At 45.0% G+C, this 20,723-nt stretch overlaps 1 protein-coding gene across 1 annotated transcript in view; it reads left to right on the top strand.

Annotated features, from left to right (window-relative positions):
- Positions 1–20,723, top strand: part of LOC119381640 (Down syndrome cell adhesion molecule-like protein Dscam2) — a 125,950-nt gene that overhangs the window by 8,215 nt on the left and 97,012 nt on the right.

The following is a 20,723-nucleotide window of genomic DNA, read 5'->3' as shown; positions in this document are numbered from 1 at the left end:
GGTCAACACATGGTACAAACAAGTCTCTGTGCTTGATCTGGCAGCTAACGATTTCCGTCTGCTAGCGGAAGTCATTAGCTTACACTTTCTCACTCGTCAGCCTTTATGCGCGTGCTTGTCTCACGTTCTTGTGCGCAGCAATTTTTTTTCACTACATATTTGTGTCTTTTCCGAAATAAAAATCAGTTGGAAGTCAGCGCTAGTCCGTGTCGCCTCCTTTTTGTCCGTTCGGGTTGTTTCCGCGATGTTGAAATTTTTCTTGACGATGAATTATGAACTCGCCCAAAAGCTCACGTCAATCGCTTATTAAGGCGAAAGCCTTAGCTGCCTCGTCAAACGCGAAATTTGACCGTTGGTGTCTAAAAAAAATAATCGCGTCATGCCGTCACCGTGTGACGTCATCATGACGTCACTGTAAAGCCAGCTACGTGAAATCACATGTTAGCATCATCACACTGCATCGTTGCTTGGCCAATGGCGGCCGGAGCCGGAGGCAGTGCAATACCAGGCGAAGTGCATAAAGCTTACAATCTCTGCAATTCTGGGGGCAGGCAAAAGTACGTTAGTTGCTGAGAGCTTTCGGGGTGGGTGGGTGGGGGGGGGGGGGAGGATTAGTACACTGAGTGAGAAAACAAAAGAAGATGGCTTTCGCCTTTGAGTCATCTGAGGTAAACGCATGAGGGACCCCTGCGAGTTTTTTTATTAACTTCAGTTCTTTTGGGTTGTTTCATTCCAGGATGTAACCGTAAACACATGCCATTTAAGTTGCAAGCCGAATGAAGTGCTCTCTTAATAAGAATATCCACCTACTCTTTCTTGAAAGGCGTGGTCAGCTGCGCACACGAGATACACTTTCTACACCTAGAGTCGGGCTGTTTATTTTTTTATTACATTTGTAAGCGTGAAAAAAAAATTATTAACATATTCAGGAAGCACTGTCTCGGTGCCCCAGTAGACGCAAAGAACGAAGAGCCAGCGAACTGATGTAGTGTGAAATATTCAACAAGCATAAATTTGGGATAACTCGTCAAATGTGCATGACATTTCATAGTAAATAATGCGAAGTTTAGCGTTACATACTGCTTCAAAATTGTCTCTTAAAATCGCGGAAGAGCTTCAACATATGAAGAACGTAGCTTTGTTGGCTGCTTAGCCACTTTAAAACCATGCTGCAGCATGGCGCCTGCGCGCTTTACTGTGCTCGTACACAACGACATTTGCTGCCCTCAAAACCATTTAGCGACTGCACAAGTTCGCCAGTGAAATCCTTGTCAAACAACAAAACTCACAGTACCATATGAATGGAGTGCAATTTCTAATACACCACCTGAGAGCCGTTTGTTGTACCATATGAGGCTGCTGTGGGTAAATATATCCTAAAACAGAACACTGAATTCTTTCTTGCAATTGCAAAGTGAATGAACATTATGAATGAAACTTATCCAAGGCCGCCTTTGAATAAGGAGCACTCAACTCAAACAGTACTATCTACAGCGCAAAATATGTTATTCAATATGAAAGGGGGCGATACAAGATCAATATTCTCCATTTCTTAAGCAAGAGAAATATAAATCGTCTATTAGGAGGCTTGAGCGAGTTTCGCTTTCTCGCATAAGTTGCGTCATTCGACGGCGATGCTGCCTTTGGATGAGTATGCAACTATTGCAGTGTAAGTTCATGGCAAAAAAAAAGAAAGTAAGAAGCGACACATTATTGCAGACATTTCATTTCCTATGCGGGCGGCTTCAGGCGCTACTTCGTATGTAGCTGAATTTATTTTATTCAAAATACCCCTAAGGGCACCCTGACGAGGTTATTACATAGGGGGCGGGTATATTCGAAAAAGAACGAAAAAAAGAAAATACAACTGCGGACCATAAATAAGAGATGAAATTATTACAACATTATAGCAACCTACGAGTTAAGGGATAAAACACTGCGTTGTGACCCAACGCTCCGACGCGCTTAGAGGCAGCGTAGCAGCGCCTTTGTTGTCAGCTTAATTATCTTAATTACTCTGACACGCGTCGACCCACTTTCGTTTTGGCAGCCATAAACCCGCGTTGGAGCGAAGTCTTGCACGATTAAAAATAAAAAAAAACAATGAGACAGGAATATGCCCGGAAGATATCATTCGTTTGAAGAAGAAAAGTCACAATACCAAGGTGAACAAAATGTCCATCAACATTCACAAAAATAAAAGAATAAAAAAACAAGGTGAGGAAGAAATGCGATATAACAGGTATCGTGCTAGCTGCAGACGAGGGCACGCGAAGAGCGGGAATGTTCCTTTTGGCGAGCGGTGCGATTTCCACTGCTAGCCGCTGCTGTGGGATCTGTTCCGTTTCGGCTGAGTGGAAGCGGTCACGTTCGTAGACAACGCCCATGCTACGGCACTGACCATCGCAAATGCTGCACCGGGCTGGTTTTTTTTTTCTTTTTTTCGTGCACGCCCGGCAACTCGAGTTAGAAGGCGTTGCCGTCTCTGATAGACGAAGCCTATATCTGCAGTTTCAGAAGGAAGAAAAAAATGATAATAAATGTGACACGGGACACGTTGAACGTGAAAGAAGGCACAAACGTTTACAACGGTAGCTGGGCATGCTGTTCTAGGCGGGCTGTTTTTGGCTGACTACGTATACAGTATCTACAACTCACTAAAGTGAAAAAAAAAGAAAGGAAACTTCGACACTTGCAGCAATCGTCATGAGAAAAATGAGTGGGTTAGGTGTACCAGTTTTTATTTTTCCTGGATGTCTGTTTTTACTGTTTTGGAGCTACAGTTCACGATGTTCGTGTCAAGGTGTACTTCTAGTTCCATCTTGGTCTGAAAGGTAGTGCCGCCACTCAGTGAACACGAAAGGCGCTTACAGGTTCAAAAGCAGTGGCCAAACAACACGGATTAAGGGGAGCAGATAAAACATATATATGAAAGTAAACTGGCATACAGGACGACACTGCTTGAACACCGCCCACTAAGGAAACTAAAAATGAAGCAAAAGAGTGAACGAACGAGACATAAACACTGCGTGAAATCAGTCACTGAACATGGTAAATTTTTGCGTTTTCATGGCCAATTTTTCGTGTGCACTTTACTCTCAAACTTCCTTACGTGACTGTTAGCAAGGCAAAATTTGTATTTTTGACGTGATACCACCACGCGGAGGAAAATCATTTCAGTGGGACATCTGTTCTTTTCTTTCTTTTTCATGAAAGAAGTAGTCTGTCTGGGCAAAGCACTCTCGAATAATGCAGGTATCGTACCTTATAAGTAATTTAAGAAGATATATTTGTTAGTGATGTGTAATGTCGCCCGGTTATTTATTGTGCATGAAGGGCAAAACAAAGTGCGCGACGTGATCCTTTATATGGTATTGCACGTCTGTTGTGTTTCAAGTCTAACATTATCTCTGCAAATATGGGAGGCAAGAGATGTAAGCATACTGCTGTATAAAACTGTATGAAAAAGATTAAGATGTGCTATATATAGTGGCCGACATTTCGGTGGCTGGACTTACCTTAGTCTAAAGCGCCTTGTCTTGCTTTGCTTGTTAGATTTAATGGGTTAGTCGTTGGCGTCACGTGGCGTCCCTTTCAGTATTGGCTGCCTGCAAGAAATTGAAGTGGAAAAAACAATACTGCGGCTGTTTGTTGCCGTAGTGGCAGCGAGGACAGAGATTGGAAAAATAATTATAGAGCGGAGTTGAAAGCGAAGAAAACGCGAAAGCAGCACAACAAAAAAGAAATAAGAGGGCGAGAGTGAAAATGACAGGAAGGCGGGGAGCTGGCGGCGCTTTTTATAACATGTGTAACCAGGACAACATGTGCGGTGACCAGTAGCAAGCAGCACATGCCTCGCTGTATTGAGAAGCTTGTATGTGTACCTACAACCTAAGAGATGAGATACGAATATTGTAGTGATATTTTGCGATGCTTCTTGCTTGATGTCACTAACGCGTAAAAAAAAACTGCAACATATAAATATTGGACAAGTTTGCCTTTCGAGTGTTTTTATGGCTATAGGATCAACAACACTTCGTGTGCTATCATGCAAATACCGCGGGTTCCACGCGCTGTTCTTTATTATCAGAGTGATTATTACCGAAGCCAATGACCTCATAATAGCCGGGTGATTTGGACTTTGCGCTCAGTCCTACGCTTCTTGAAAAAACCTCTCCTGTGCTTGAGGACGCTATCACTTTGCCATCTGTGTTTAATCATGGAAACGTATTCTGATGTGTTACAGTTGCGTAAAAGCGGCGCTATATAGATGGTTTCAAGACTGCGATAGTAGCAGCACGTGTCGTACTACAAGAAACTTCCGGTTCTTCATTTACTGCTCTCTAACACCGAAGCGGAAAGCGTGTTTCTGAGTTATGTCAAAGTAAGGAAAGACCCCTTTTCCGCCTTAAGATAAAAGAAAGAAGCATAAGTTAAGGACTAACGCTTATAATGTTGGGTATAGATTAGAAGCATATTTATTTGAAATATTTGGCTAGGCACAGTGTGAGAAGTGTTGAATATCTGCAGGCTACCCTCCAAGGCTTTTGTTCGCCGCCAATGACGTCAGTGCACGAAACCGGAAGCCATCCATGGCCTGTGTTTGTAAACAGCAAAACCGTCTATACATGTGTCGCAGAAGTAATGATTTTAGTTAGACTAACTCGAGCGCCTAGTTATCAATTGTATCGCCGCGTCTCAAACAGGCGACTCACTTTGAAATATTCATGGGTGGCTATCGTCAATAACAGACCCACAGACACAAAAAGAGAAATAGCTGATTACAAAAATCGGAAATAGTCTTCGTGTTGCACAAGTTGTACTGAGTGAAAGAGAATTCAAAGCATCGGCGTGAGCAGAGTTTAAGGGATTGCCCGAGAGGGCACTCGGCCGATTATCAGTTTTCCGTTCGTTTCAAACTTCAGCTGTAACTAGGAAAAACTGGATCATTTTATGCAGGACCAAGTCCCCCTGTTCACGGTTCGCCTGCGATATCTTGTATTGTTCGGGTGGCTTCGTCGAGCTTAGCAACAGTGAATAGCTGGCCCCATGCCATTTCGCCAAGGCGGAATCCTGCTTCTGGAAAGCGTCGTGCTAGCGACAAATAAAGAAACACCGAAGCTGCCACTAACCGACAACGACATCAGTTCGCGTGGAATACAACTTACGTAAACGATGCGTGTGTTCGTGCGCTGGAAGCCTGGAAGCCCTAAAATTCAAAGCGTTCACTTCCACTTCAATGCGGAGTTGTATGAGTTAAAAAGCACCGCCGCATTATTCCTAGAAGAGCGTAGTCGGACGTGGTTTACCTCGTTTTTATCCTCTGCGCAGTTAAGTGTTCTGATTAAATGACGTGGAACGACACTGCCGAAATGGTTACCGTTCGTCTGTACTCTCTGTATTGTATCATAGCATTCCGACGAAAAAAGGTCGCAGCATGCTATGTGCCGTATGTTTCACAGATCAATTTCTGGCTTGCTTTGTTCTCTTTAACAAACAAGAATAAGAAGAAATAATTACAACGCATTTAGTTGGTCTTTGATTTGTGCGACATTTAATTGCTTTTTTGGTCTGTTCGATTAACTTGTAGTGTTCGAGGCTAGCCAACGTCGCATTTTTTTTTAATTTTTGAGTAACTTAAATAAAGAAACGGGTTTGGAAGATTGCTTGTATCTACAAACTGGTAGTGCAAATGCAAAGTAAGTTGTGCATTCTTCTTTCGACTGAGCGATAAAGTGCAGACGGATACCGGAACTAGACAGAGGAGCAATTACGGGGCTATTCATATTAGCTGCAATGCGTGCAATTTTAGAAGTAACACGCAATAACGCAGGTGGTGCATAAGGAACTGTGAGCGATGTAAGGAAAAATAGGCACAGTGTATTACAGAACACGGAACAGTAATAAGAATATGTCAGGTATTTATTTCTGTACTTGTTTTGTTTTAAGCTGAAAATATGAACTTCCTGCATCTGCCGCACATTTAATCTTGGGGGCATAAGATGCAATGCCTAAACAGAACAGGTCATTTAGGATGAGCATAACATATGTTGCGTTTATTCTGTGGATGATATGTGATTTTTATTACACAGGCGCTGATCGATTCCTCGTGCCTTGTATGAGCGTGGTCTAGCGACATAATAAGGAGAACTTTCGGCTTAGTTTCGATTGCAGTTTTACGCAACACTTAGCTATCAGGCAGGGTGGAAGTACAATTCAATTAAACCACCTCCAATCCCCCTTGCTTTAGCAACAATAGGTGTCCTCCGTAAGGAGAGACAGTTAATAGACTGTGCAATTCTTTTCGTTTCAATACTACAAAAAACGCCTCTTCACATAGCTCTATTCTATGCACAAGGAAAGTTTCTTCTGATGGGCAAGGTGAAGGCTGTTCTACCTGCCAGGAAGAACACTGACACGACTAACGAGTGTGCCGCTGCATTTTATGCATGAGCTGGCCCCGAGTAGGAGCGCCGCTGTGAGCACGTCGGCGGACGTTGGCAAAACGTGACAGGGAAGTGCTCGCGTGCATAGTATGATGCTTCCATTCTTTTTCTTCGTTTCTTTTTTTTGCCGGGGGGGGGGGGGACAAGATGCGACCACGCTTTCCGCACGTCGGCGTACCCTGTATGACTAGCTTAGGCCATCCTTCCGGAAACTTAAGCGTCTGGCGAAACAAAGGAACGTTGTTTCAGGATTGTAACGAAGCTTGAGGTCCGTGCCTGCAGAGTAAGTCTAGTACGACGCGGTTGTTTGTACGCTCGTGCTACTAACGCAGCCATTTCCCCAATAATACTTGGACAAATCGCTGCTATACGTATCTGAAAATTCATGCCTCTCTATTCTCATAGCAAGCGTAGAGAAAGGAACAATATGCATATAAGTATCCAGAGAATCTCAGTAGCCATGCATCTGAGTGGCTGCCGTACGTGTACGCAGAGGAAGCGATAATAGAAAATGGAACGCTGAATCAATCAAAAAGCACTTACATCTTTGAAGAAACCACATTAATGTTCTTATAATGGTTATTGTTTCAAGAGTTGCGTGTGAAAATGCGCGCACTGAGTTCAACAGTGGCAGAGTGAACTGGACCCCATCACAGCGCGCCGGCTGCTGGGGCAATAAACTACCGCGTTTCCGTGTACCTGAAGGCCGGTTTTGTGGCTGAATACAGGCAGATGACGAGGGAGAGGGGAAGCGCCGAAAGCGCCACAGTTGGGGGCAGAGTTCGTTGGACGATGGAAGCGTGTGGACGTGGTGTTGGAGGTCAGGCAAAACAGTGGCCGACAGCTTGACTTCGTACTCGGACCTGCGGCTCGAGTTCGGGCAGTCTTCGGCAGCGACGTGTAACTTGAGTACCTGCTCATCGTCGACCAGCGGCGTAAGACAGAGAAGCAGCAGCCCGGATCACCAGCTCGGACCTTCGACGAGGCACGCACACCAGATGAGCTGCGCGTTCCACGCTTCTCCTCTCCTCTCTCAGAGGGATTTTCTTAATCGTGTTACATTCACTGCTCGTTCACTGATCGCGAGTTGTTTTGATTGTGTATATGTTGACAGTGTGTTCGTATGCATAATGTCGCGTGTATGTTTTATGTGGTTGGGTAGTTGGAGGTATTTTGGGCGGTTAGCCACCGCGTGGTTCACGTAGAGTATCGCGGAAAGGCAGTGTAGGCTGTGTATTCCCGTTGGTCTCGCGTGTTTTTATACCATTGTGTGAAATTGGACGTTTATTTGTATGTACGCTGTCTCCCGGCTCTTGCCCCTGGCTGCGTTCGATCAGGTGTGGACCTATCGCCGGTCACTGTCGAACAGCTTACGTGCACACAGGGTGGGTCCGTTGTCTATCTATCTCCCCCAAACGGAGAGTGCAGGCATCTCAGAAAGATTACCTAGCAGTTTCTGACAAGTTGAAAGCTCGTTAACATTTCATTAGTGTCGTTTTACATCGCAATCTGTGTATGGCAAGGCGAAACGAAAAACTGTTCGCCACATGTTTCGATAATGGTCTATATTGGCTGCGCCGTTAGTTACGTCGTTATTTACGTCGCTCCCAAGCGCGCGTGCCATTGGCTGCCCCGCCAGACACGTCCTCTCTCCGTCGGATCCAAGCATGCGCGCCATGGCGGGCGGATGCTTGGCGGCAGGCGGCTAGGGAAGCGGCAGCGCCAGCAGAGTAGCGTCAACATGGCAATGGCGCAACGCGTTTCGCCGGGGCCAATGCCTGATTTCAGCGGGAGTTTCTTGAGCGGCACTTCGGCTGCGGCTGCGACGTGTGTGACCGCCTGTGGTTCGACAACAACCTGGCTACGATCAACGGGATCAGGTCTCAACAACAACGGAACAATGCCATGGAAATACTCATGCGGTGGTTCCCCATCTGCTCCCGATGTCGGTCAGTCTCAGGTCTGTAGGACATGCAAGGAATCGCTAATCAAAGACAGTATGCCAAATTTAAGCCCCGTTAGCAGCTACCTTTACCCACCGATTCCTTCACATTTGCCAGACTCAAGGTCATCGAAGAACGACTAGTGACCCCGCGTCTGCCCAAACACGGTCCATTTCTGCCAGGGACGCAAGAAGGTGTTCGCAATGACAACGCAACTCGGCAAGCCAACAGCATTTCCAGCTTTGTCTGCCCCCTAAGTTCATTGGGACCGCTTAATTGAGCTGCTCGAACGCATCAAGCTACACGCCGACGACACGCGATGCTGGTTCGTGCAGGAGATGACGTTCCTCGAACGCGTCGAACACTAAAGTAATTATCCTGAGGCGTGTGCGATATACGTCAACAAGCTCTTCGACGACATCTTCAACATCCTCAAAGACCGGCGGAATTCGCCGTTCAAACCATACCAATAATGAGAAGGCTTCAATACAACGTCGGGATTAACCCACTGCTTAACACCGGGGCCACACGCTTCAGCTTCGCTGGTGAACCATATGTACGGAGTGCTTGGGCGGTGATTTTTTACTTCTATTTTCGCTGTATCGCTTCATTACCATCCCTTCGTTTCGACTCACTTGTTCAAGGCCAGCGTTTTGACTATAACTTAGTATTGTTAAGCAGGTAACTGATTGTGTGAAAAATGCTGGTTTAAATTTATAGGATATCTAATGTCGGCGTAAAGCACAATACATACAAAAGTGGCATTCAGTGGTTATGCACTTTCACGCTTCATCGACAGTCCATGAATGCATTGTAGAAGCTAACGCAACAGGTTTCCATATACTCATCTGAGCGTATTTTTTAGCATCGCACAAATGTTTTACAGCACAGCTGCTATGATCGAGGTTGGGCGTGTGTCGTAGATAGAAATTATCATCATCATGAACCGGCAGCGCACTCAATGACCTCCCAAGCATTCTGTACAGATGGTTAACAAGAGAACCTGAAACGTGCCTACCTACCAGCTCTGCTGTGACCCACTCTTGCGCAACTTAGTGCCAAGCTGAGCTAATTTTTTTTTCTTAGAAATCTGATGATTTTTATCTGGCTTTAACCATTTTTTTCATGTCTGAAGAAACTCGGAATCCAAATGCTCATATAAAACAAAACATGCGTATAGCCTTGAAAAAATACTGCACCTGACAGAAAAGAGTCAACTTGGAAAGCGGGCGAAAAAACCACGTATATACAAGCGAGTATATCTGCGAAGAACTAAGCCATCAAATTCCGGGGCGGAGAAACGAACCGAGACAGCGAAACAGCAACGTGCGCTTCACCAAAAGCCAGAAGCGATGCCTTCGCATCGCATTCTGATATATGACAGGATTTCCTCGTCACCGAGTCAGATCGCATTTGCACATGAGTAAGTCTATGTCAGGAAGATTGTAAACCACAGTACAGGCCCGTCTCATGCCTCGAAAACTAAAATAAATCCTTGAAGGCAAAGCTCACCATAAGGCAGAATATATATGGATAGCATTCTTTTTTCTTTACGAGTAATTCGTAGCGCATTTCTGTGACAGCTCGTACGAGAAAACGCAAGCAGCAGAACCAAATAAGCAACTTGTGCGTCGACATGTATGGGGCTATAAAGTAAACAAATATTTGCGCCTGTCAGCTACTTGTCTATATGCTACTGCATTCCTCGCCACGTCTGCGAAACCTCAAACCATGCTCGGCAAGGTGAAACCGGGTGTGATGTTATTGCTTCCGTTTGCATTGTTTTCTGCGTATGAGAGCAAAACATTTGCTTCAGTAAAGTTTACTATCGTGTAATGTAACGATTGATGTGGGTAATCTAGATACGATACATGTACAACATCACAGTCACAGCGCCGTCTAGAGACTACAAACTTCATGCAGTTTGTGCCAGATCTGTTTCCTCAAATGTGAACTTTGTTTTAAACAGCATATCCAAAAGTATACATATCGTGTTCCCTGCCTTATTTTCACAAAATCCACACAAACGCACACGAAACATAGTAACTTTTCAATAATGAACGTTGACACAGGGTAACCTTCCATACCTTTGCAACTGTCAATTGCAAGAGGCAATCCCTTTCCCTAACCTCTAACGTCGACACATTTCGTTGCATAGTGTGTTGTCTAGGTATTGCCTCGTGAAGTCGCATAGTATACAGGCGGCACTTTGAAAATAGACAACGTGATAATATTACAACTTGTGGCAACGCCCTGCCGTTAGTATTGTTTTCTGAGACGTACTGCCGTTTTTCTTCATTCTTGGTTTGAAGTTATGAATCAACTCATGCGTAAGTTGAAATTTTGTACTATCTAATTACATAGGTTTTATTCGTTGAATGACAGCAAATTTTTCATAAAATAGCCCCCCCCCCCTTCCCTGAATTTTTTAACACCGCATGTCCAAGTGACTCAGCGTTTACTTCCTTCAGTGGCAGCATCTATACTTATATTCAAAATGCTACCAGCGCTCGCATAGGGGTCACTAGACACCACATCCTTTGTTCTATACTTACCTATGAGGTCTGTAAAAGCACAAGTACACTTTTCTCTTTGTTTACGTTTGCAAACTTTGGGCACAGGTGCCAACGATTTCCTTGGTTTCGCCTTGGTATTTTGTAGGCTATAGATACGCTGCCACTCCCTGTGATACTTGATAGTTTGCACTACGCTGTTTCTAAAAACTCTCGAACAGCTGCGTGCGCTTCAATAACGCCATCTTCTATTTTCTCTGGGCAATAAAACGTTCCCGCGGTACTAAGACCACTTTGCAACGGTCACGAAAGTTCTAACGTGCATTCATAAAACGCTTATTACATTTTCTTCAAGACCTTCAGCCACTGTAGGCTCCAGGTAGAGCGTACAGTCTAAACAGTCTTTGAGTAGTTTTATTATTTCTCTTCACGAACAACCTCATTCTCTGCTGCACCTTAATAAAGGGGTACTGACACCTTTTTTTGAAGGCGATCGAGTTTAATCTGCCTTACAAATCTCCTGTATGCAGAGACGGCTCTCGGCAAGTGTGAAGCTCAGCACATGCTAAGATATTTCCTATTTTGGTGTTAAAGTCACTTTTTACATGGCGCACCTACCGACATCGACACTAGCTTCACGTCATGGTAGAGTACTAATGCTGGTGACTTCACGCAGCATTCTTGCTAGTTGTGATGACGTCAGGTGCCAAAACTAACCAAGATGACGGCTTGTGCGTCACTAAAACATTCAAAATGGCTGCTTGTGCGTCACCAATGAAGACACGGCGCTGAGCAGCCGCGGAAACGTCACTATATATTGAGCGAGCCCGTGAAGAGAAGCTCATACCGTTTCGTGACGTCAGGGTACAGCAGGAACCGAAACTAGCGTTTAAAAACATACTATAATTACTTTTTCAGGATGCCCTCGCGCTTAGCACTAATTTTCTAGGCTCTTGAGGGCTTGGCATTTCATTTGACGCAAAAGAAAACGACCATTGAAAATTTTCGTGTCAGTGCCCCTTTAATACTCTATCGTTTCCACGTTTTCATAAAAGAAAGAAACGGGGCACGGTAACCTTTACCTGATAAACTCTGAATTTAACTTTGCTTTACGCGGAGGGCAAATAAAAATGATAGGACCCAATTTGTTCCGCTTTTTGTCGCGGCTCTGAGTCTATTGGTACAACGCATGTGGGGTTCATTTCCATACCCTAATCATTCGTTGCAAGCACTTGTTATATGCAGCTACATGCGCCATGGATTCACTATATTGAGGTCTCCCAGTTCGGGATTTCCTTAGAGGCATCTTGGTGACATGCTTCTCTCTTTCTCTTCTGATGAAAGGCGCGAATGTTATGTGAAACTGGAAAAGTCATCAACGCGAAGCGCAACATACAAACACATATACACATACGAGCACAAATAAAAAAAAGTGGACAAAGCACTACGATACGTGCATATATACAGTTCTGCATCGCGTACTGTACATGGAGTAGCTACTGTAAAGAAGGTCCTTTGCATGTTCCATAGCGCTGCAAGAGATTCAGCAGCAAACGTGAAATTATTTCCGACGTTACGCACTCTCTTATTCACGATTATTTGGATTTTCATTTCTCTTATGCCGGGATTTCTTCTCTACACTCGCCCTGCTGCTCGGCGTCTCGCTCGACCCAGTTTATGTCCGTAAATCCGAGGGCAGAGGGTGATGCAGAAATAATGCAGGGTCCCGAGTGGATGGTAGTAAAACCTTGCAGTCTAGCGTCATTCCGGCCCTTTACTGTAGGAAAACTGCACCGGAACTCTGCCTACAACACGCGCGGAAAAAAAAAATGAACCGAGTTTGAAAACTAAAGCGCACCCGACGGAATGCACACTTTTCTTTTCAAGCCAACCGTGCTCGGGAAGCAAGCCACGCTGTACATTCCTAATCTCGCTTGCGCTGCAAGCACGACAGCACGCGAATAAATAGCAGGCGCCCCGGATTCTTTGTGCTCTACATATTACTTTCCTGCACGTCACTGTGTTACTGTTTCTTACATTTTGTTGCGTGAAGTCCAGTATCTTCCCCGTACACCGTCTGTGTCTCTAGCCGAGTGAAGATGTGCATACCACCAGCGGTGATGCAAATGTCACTTTTTCGCATAGGAAGAAGTCAAAACCAAAACTAAATGTTATGAAAACAAGAAGAGCAACGGGATAATAATAGGGTCCAAGTTTATTGGTCTGAACGGCGCATTTTAAAGGAAGTGCTACGTTTATAACAGAAGCGAACTGCTTTCGTAGAAAAAGAATCAAAACAACATTACTCTCGGTAAGCACCTAAACAAATGGAGAAACAAATACTTTGGACGTTGAAGTACAACTCCAGCAAAGATTCACCAGCAGCAATCGGATAATCTCCGTGACGGGACCGTGCATCCTGAACCTCGAGCAAACCAACATCCGCTTTGCGATTCTTTAGACTTCCGGTTTTTCGAGGTACATTTCCGTTTCCAGTTCCTTCCAACTTCCTTCCTTCTGCACCCTCCTTGACTTTCGCGGCTACTGCTTTTCAGTTCTTTTCGCATCTACATTGTCATTGCCACAATGTCATTTGTCTGAGACGCTATCTGTAAGAACGACGGGCTAAGAATCACATTTCTTCATGCACGTTTTCCATAGGCAATTTCCTCACTCTATTAGCTCTTCATATTTTCATGGTTTCTAGAATATGCTTGCACTGAAACACTTTTCATGTCATGTGAAGTGGAATATAATAAACGTGGGCTCCTTTCTGTACTGATTTTGAGATTAACTGCATTCTAGTGTGCTGATGTGATGTGAGAGTAGACTGAAAAAAAAGAAAACATTACGAAAGCCCTGGTTTAGTCCGATTTTTTGTATTTATAAGATACCTGAACGCGTGCCTCTATTGAATTATTCACTTAATTTAAAGAAACGTAACCAGTAGGCTAAATAAGTATTGATGCTAACACGTTTGAGTTTAGTACTTTCAGTGGCTTATATTTTCCTCATTTTCACAAACTTTCCTTTATTCACAATATTAGTGCAACTGCAATATATAGGCATTCATTTTGCTGCCCATCCGCAGCGTAGCTTATGGTTATTACCTGTTATACTAGGCTATGAAAATGTTATTCAGGAACATGTGATTTATCCTCGTATTTGCACTTCTAACTTTCTCGATAGAGTATTTCTATTGGATACTGCACAAAATCAGTACAGGTGCTGTGTAGTGCACATAACTGCTAAATACATCAGCTTTCAGAGACGAGGAAAGTAGATGTGAACACACACAAAAAGAAAATACGCAGCCACAGATTTCCACTCGCTAGTGTCTTTTAAATAAATTTTCATATGACAGCAGCGCCATGCCGTTTTCGAGTCTCTTCAGCTACACGCATCGTGTTTTAGATCGTACGAAATGGTACTTTATAAGGTCAGAGCGGTCATTAGGATAGTGCTTTGCAATCCAATGTAGGTAAAACATCGACTTGGCTAGGTTATGTCTTCCCGCGCATTGCGTGCAAGGTACAATGGTGGCCAACTCAACCAAAGGATACAGAAATAAAATAATTTCTTATAGGCAAAATTAAGGTGAATGCGCTTCAGACTTTTAAACGCAAGTCTAGTCATGTGACCGGAGGACGCAGCGCACGCGCAAATTGCAGATTGGATTGTAAATGGAAATAGATGTGCACTGGCTCTTTCACTCGGTCAGTAGCAAGTTGCGAAAGCCACCAGAAATAACATTCCGTGTCTAAATCATCCCTCCCGAAAAAAAAAGACATTTGCTCAGAGTCGTTTTCTGCGTGCAGAGAAAGCAACAGAATAAGCGTGCGCATTTTCCTTCGGATGGTACCCTATCTAATCAGAGGTAGTTTCTATCGCGGACATGCAAATCACTCTCGAGAGCTTTGGAGTCGCTTCACGGCGACTCCGAAGCGTGAACATGGATATCAACGGAATCCAGGGGTTGGCACGAAAAGAGCCTTGCTTGTCAGCTATGTTCGGCGCATACAACAGTAGGACAACACCAATCTAAATAATTCACGAGGTACAAACAACGTCATCACCAAAGCTATGTTTGAGGATTTCCGCGCCTCGATTCCCCGCGGCTTTCTCGGGTAACGGAGTTGCTTTGGACAGGTTTGCTGCAGCAAATCACCTCATTCGCGTTACCCCACGCAGAAACAAGGTGCAGTTTCTCGCTACGGTACAGGTGATGTCTCGTTACAAGAATAGTCATTCTACACAAAGGCGCAACTGAAAATTTGAATGTTCTCGTGCAAGTCCATCTACGTCTACACAACCGAGAACAGCAGCTAATATTATAAAGGCAACACAAATGTTGCTCACGTGGGTTATCTAACACCCAAGGTATTTTTCTTACACAAATATCGCGGACATGAATTCGCAAACACCTAATGTTTTTTTTTTTTCCTTCTTTTTTTATTGTCGAGGAAACTTAGCAGTGGGTCCCTGCCTTTCTAAACATTCAGTAGGAGGAAAATAGAAATCTTTCGGCGAACTAGTACAATATTTGTCGAAACCAGGAGCACAAAAACGCAATGTGTCACTCCTCTGGAATTCATCATCCCTCGTGATGTTCTAAAACCACGTATATCAAATATTTTCCATTGGTACGAAACACAAGGTGAGCTATGAACGCTTGCCCAGCAATAAAAAAACGTATACGCAATTAAGACAGTGTATATCCAAAGCGATTCAATCGAGGGACGGCCATCAAAATGGCTTATTGAGCAGGTGCGTGACAACCAGACGAGGGTAATCTGTGAAAACACTCTCTGTAATAGGATACTGCGCGCGACGAAATGAAGGCGTTGAAGACACAGGCACGCAAGCTGAAACGAAAAGCGTTCTCTTCTTATATAGGGCTCTCTGGTCGATGCCACGGATGGCGCTGGTGCTTTGATGAGGGAGGTGGATATCGACTTTGTATTATCGGCAGGCGCTTCCGTGCGTGTACCCGAAACGTTCGCTTTTGCCTTCCTGTCCTTCCTCGCTGTACTTTTTCTTTTTCGCGAAGCCAGGCTCGCTTCTTCGTACATCTTCTCTGCGGTTGCCAGAGCAGCCGGTGCGCTCGGTTTCGTGCTGTTTCCTTCGTTTTTTTTTATATCTTGTTCTTGCCTCCTATAGCAGCAGCCGTCGTGAACACAGGCAGCGACGGCTTGTCCAGGCACGTTGACCTTGCCATCTGCTGCCGTCCAAGGAGGTTGCATTGGCTGCTACCGCTGGCCCGACACGGTTCCTCGTCGCATGCAGTCGCTCTTTCGGCTTCCGCCGCTTCCTTCACCGACACCAGCCGTTGCATATTGAAACGAGCTGGCTGTAACGAGGAGTAGGCGCTTCGCGCGAAGTGGGGAATTTCCGAAACAAGCAAGCATGGCGGAGGAGCGAACAACGCCGCGTATGGGGAGCACATTCCGTTGTTTATGGGGTCGTAGCCAGAAAAATGTTGCGAACGAACAGTGGTCGAGAGTATAAAATAGGAATAAATGAGTAAAAACAAAACACAAAGGGCATGTTCACGTTAGGTGCTTTATACATTATAACACATCAGCGGAAGTTCTTGCTCTAGTTTGTTTTGTTGATACGAGAACTTAGATGCCTAATTCACTGAAAATAATGAGCAAATTCTTCGTCGACCAGTAATTAATGGTTTAATAATTTTAAAACTTTCAGGACAAGCGTGAGAACGCATATACACACACAAAATGGATACAAAACGCTGTCACGTACTATGCACTGATATTCAATGCTACTTGTTTCCATATTATAATACGCTTTGCCTATCTTAGCGGCTGAGGTATTCGGGCTGCATGCAAAGTTCCACGAAGCGGTCTGAATTCCCAGCTACGGAGGGTGTCCTGTCGATGGGGGTACAATCACAACTCCTGTGTACTTAGGCTTAGGTGTACATTGAAGATGCAATGCTATCGGATGCTGCGGCAAAACATGTACACAAGGAGAAACAAAGAAGACGAGGCAAGCGCTGACTGCCAGCTTTGACTGACCAACAAGCCTATTTTGCCACCCTCGTTGTGTACATTGAAGAAGGCCAGGTGGTCATTATTATTCCGCATTCCACAACTACGGTGTGTCTCGTGCCTTCCTTGTGTTTCGTTTCCTTTGTGCTGTTTTTACCTCTAAGCTACGCATCACCAACTAGCCTGCCAGCAAATGTTATCGAAGGTGTCTCACGATCATATCGTGGTTTTGGTCAGTTAAAGCCTGATATTTTATTTGTTTAACCACTGTTAACCAAGAAACTAGCTATGATGAATAGGATTTTTTTTTAATTTCAAGACGTCGCTGCTTTAAAAAAAAAGCGAGACACCAGAAGGCAACATATGGTATGATACTTTGATGCATTTTGTCGAGCGCAGTCTCGCCGGAGACGAAACATCCGGCCAGCCATACAGTGATGATGATAGGTATGTACCCATGATGACGATGACGCACGCCGTGCTTACAATACAATGCGTTTCGTCGCACTGCCGAAGCAGATCTCAGAGGCCACATAGAAAATAACTGGTGGTTGCGATCGGCTCCGACAGTTTCAGCAGCGATCTGCTCACAACAAAACCGTCTACTCTGTCAACGAACCCAGTAAACTAATTTTCTTTATTTATCCGGACGCTTTATTGGCTCTTACATTAGAAAAAATAAAGCACCGATTAGACGTGTAGCTGAAACATCGATTTTGTGGGAGTTTTATTTCTTTTAAACAATTTTCCGAGCATTGGGAAAACGAGAAGTGCTCGACCGGAAGTGCTTGGAAGAGAAACATGAGCGTCACTCGTTGCTCGGGCCACGGAAAAAGAAACAGGACTTTCGCATGTAATAGATGAAGCACCTATTTTGAAAGAAAAGCTAGATGGCTACTTATCGGCTACTTCTTATGAAAGGGATGTCATTAAGGCTCATCACCATCCTCCTATACATTGCAAAAGAAGATTGTTATCGATATTGTTAACAATGGACGCGTTAATTAAGGAGCTCGAGCGCTCTCTAGCCGGTGGATTGCGCTCTTGTAAACTTAAAGGTTAGAAAGCGAGTTCCGGTGCGTGATTACGGAGCGCGCTCTACGAGCTCCAACCCTGAGACGGTGCATGACAGCGTGCACGAGAGTTCGCGCCTGCTACGGCTTCCGGAAAAATGACGTGCTTCTGACTCTCTCCTCCGACGAAGTGCGCTCTCCTTCCCCACTCATTCCTACCGCGGAAGCAACATAACATTCGCCATAACGCTTTCGTGCCCCCAAAGGCAGTCGGCGAAAATCGCCGTCAAGCTAAACTCCGAAGCCGTCCCACTCGAGTGCATTCGAGCGTGTTCCTTTGGAGTTCGGAGCGCGCTAACTTAACGCTCTCATTGTGTGAATAAAATGACACGCCGTGGCTGGCATCGCATATTCCACATGACACGCACTGTGCTTGCCCATTAAAATATTGTGGTGACGTCATATCACCTAGACCGCGGTATATCTGGGGTATACCGAAAAAAACTCATAGGGTCTCCTATGCATTCACATAAGACGGCTCGAAGGCGAAAGCTATCTTTTTTATCTTCTCAGTCGAAGTGTTGATCCTGCCGCGCCACCCTCTGAAAGGTTGCTGCACCTAACGTGGTTACGCACTGCCTCCAGGATCGGAGGCACCCAGGGGCGTTGCCAGAAATTCTTTTCGGGGGGGGGGGGGGGGGGGGTGTACACCTCCTTGATTTGAAGTGGGGGTCGGGCAGGCAAATGTGAACGAGTGTCATTTTGAGCTCTGTATGCCATGGCAAAAAAAAATCGGGGGGGGGGGGGCGGCCCCGGTGTGCCCCCCCCCCCCTGGCTACGCCACTGGAGGAACGTAGGCTGGTTCTGCACTGCCTCCATGATCTTTGAGGCTGGTTCTGCACTGCCTCCATGAACCTTTGACCAAGCAAGGATATCATCTGATGACTTCACCATTTGACGTTCCGTTATGTGCAGTAACGGTGAGGTCGTCATGACGTCACACGTGCTGGTGATCTGTAACGTCATCTTGACGTCATATGGTCGCTTCATCACGTGATGATTTTTGCGTCGTTCGTGTTGACGCAGCCGATGTGGGAGACCAACGCGGGACGCCAGTCAATTTTCGCGTTTCATTCGGCATCTAAGGCTTTCGCCTTAAGTTTCCTTCATATGCTACAACTACATTGCTTCGTCAATATTTCCCGCGGTATTTTTTAAAACAGTCTCAGACGTGCGTCACGTCACTCGTATGACGCAACGTGTGTACTAAAACTGTCAAAAGCTTTTTAGAATGCACACTGGAATAATTGATGTAGTCACGTCGATGTTGACTCAAAATTTGTTCCACATGAAATGAAACAGTACGTACTAATGAACACTGGTGCTAGCACTTATCACGTGTAAGAAGATACAGGGTGCTGCAAAAATAGCGAGACTTAGAAGGCTTAAGTTTTGTTTGTTTTTCTCACTCCGTCTAGACAATTATATTTCACTTTAATGCCGCCCTTATACAGTTCCCATCAGTGCCAATGTCTCGAGGCGACATATGAGAACTGAATTTCATGCAGAAAACAAAAGCTTAACGAATGTACACAGTTGTAACTCCTTAAATTTATAAAGATTGAATTTTTTGCATTTTTCCGTGCGCTGATTGTAGCGTCCTAACACGCGAATATAAAAAAAATTGCAAGTCCCTTAAAGTAAGCTCCCGTTGTAGAGAGTGCAACCGACATTGTCAATAGAAAATTCTCATCCTCATGGGAGCAGTTTCTCTGGACATTTGCGACTGACTTCTCTTTCGAGGACACATTTCTGCTTTTTCCCCGTAGTGTACTACCTGCGTTTTTTTTATTGCGATAGTAATTATATGGACAGTCTCGGCTGGAGTTTGCCGCCGCCGTCGCTGTCGTCATACACCGTAGTATATAGTATGTATATATATATCAAAGTCCCAAAGAAAAGATAACTCAGAAAAATGCTTCCGAAGCGCGGAATCGAACCAGGACCTCCTGCTCCGCAGCGAGTGGCGCTAAGCACTACGTCCACGAAACGCAGATGCCTCAACGTAGCTAACGGCGAGCGTTATATACACACCCCCTTACCGCTGGCAGGACTGAGAGACGGCAGGCGCTTATAAGGGTTTCTTCATTACCAGCGAGATGGCGCGAGGAGCGAGACGGGCGGATTTAAAAGTCGTCGGCGCGCTCGCTCGCTTCTTCTTATATTTGCGCAGGGAGAACCTTGCCCTTCCGCTGTCTGCTCGCGCGGTTTCTCGTGGTGACGGGAAGAGGGATGTTTCGAGCTTTCACTGTGACCGTCCGCGCTCATGTTACGGAGCGTACGAAAGTCACTCGAGCTCAAGGGACGCCGCTAAACGAACAAGCAGAAGATGAGCGCGAACTATCAAGTGTCACAGCTCGACACTTGAAGCACGCTAGTTTCCTTCGCTGCTTCGGCCGCCTTTGCTAACAGGAGCGCTGTTCAAACTGAGAGTATCTATTGGCGAGCCTCACTTCGTATAGCATTAATTTCTTGCTATCGCATTCATTGCTTCGCCCTTGCGGCGAAACTGTGACTTTTTGTTAAGAAGTACGGTTACTACAACATCGAATTTACTACTGCGTTATATTATTTCACGTTCACTGTGGTATTAAGAAGCACAACTGCCAAATGCTATAGATGGCTAAGCTCTTAACTTCAACGCCAACGCCCAGTTTTCAAGACAACAGTAGACCGTTCACAATAGTTCTCATATCTAGTCTCAGTCTACAAAAGTGTTTTCAAACTGTCTGGAATT

The sequence above is a fragment of the Rhipicephalus sanguineus genome, chromosome 2 (genome assembly GCF_013339695.2).
Source record: "Rhipicephalus sanguineus isolate Rsan-2018 chromosome 2, BIME_Rsan_1.4, whole genome shotgun sequence".
NCBI classification, from domain to species: Eukaryota; Metazoa; Arthropoda; class Arachnida; order Ixodida; family Ixodidae; genus Rhipicephalus; species Rhipicephalus sanguineus.
The sequence above is the reverse complement of the archived record's forward strand: the minus strand, read 5'-3'. Positions and strand labels throughout refer to the sequence as shown.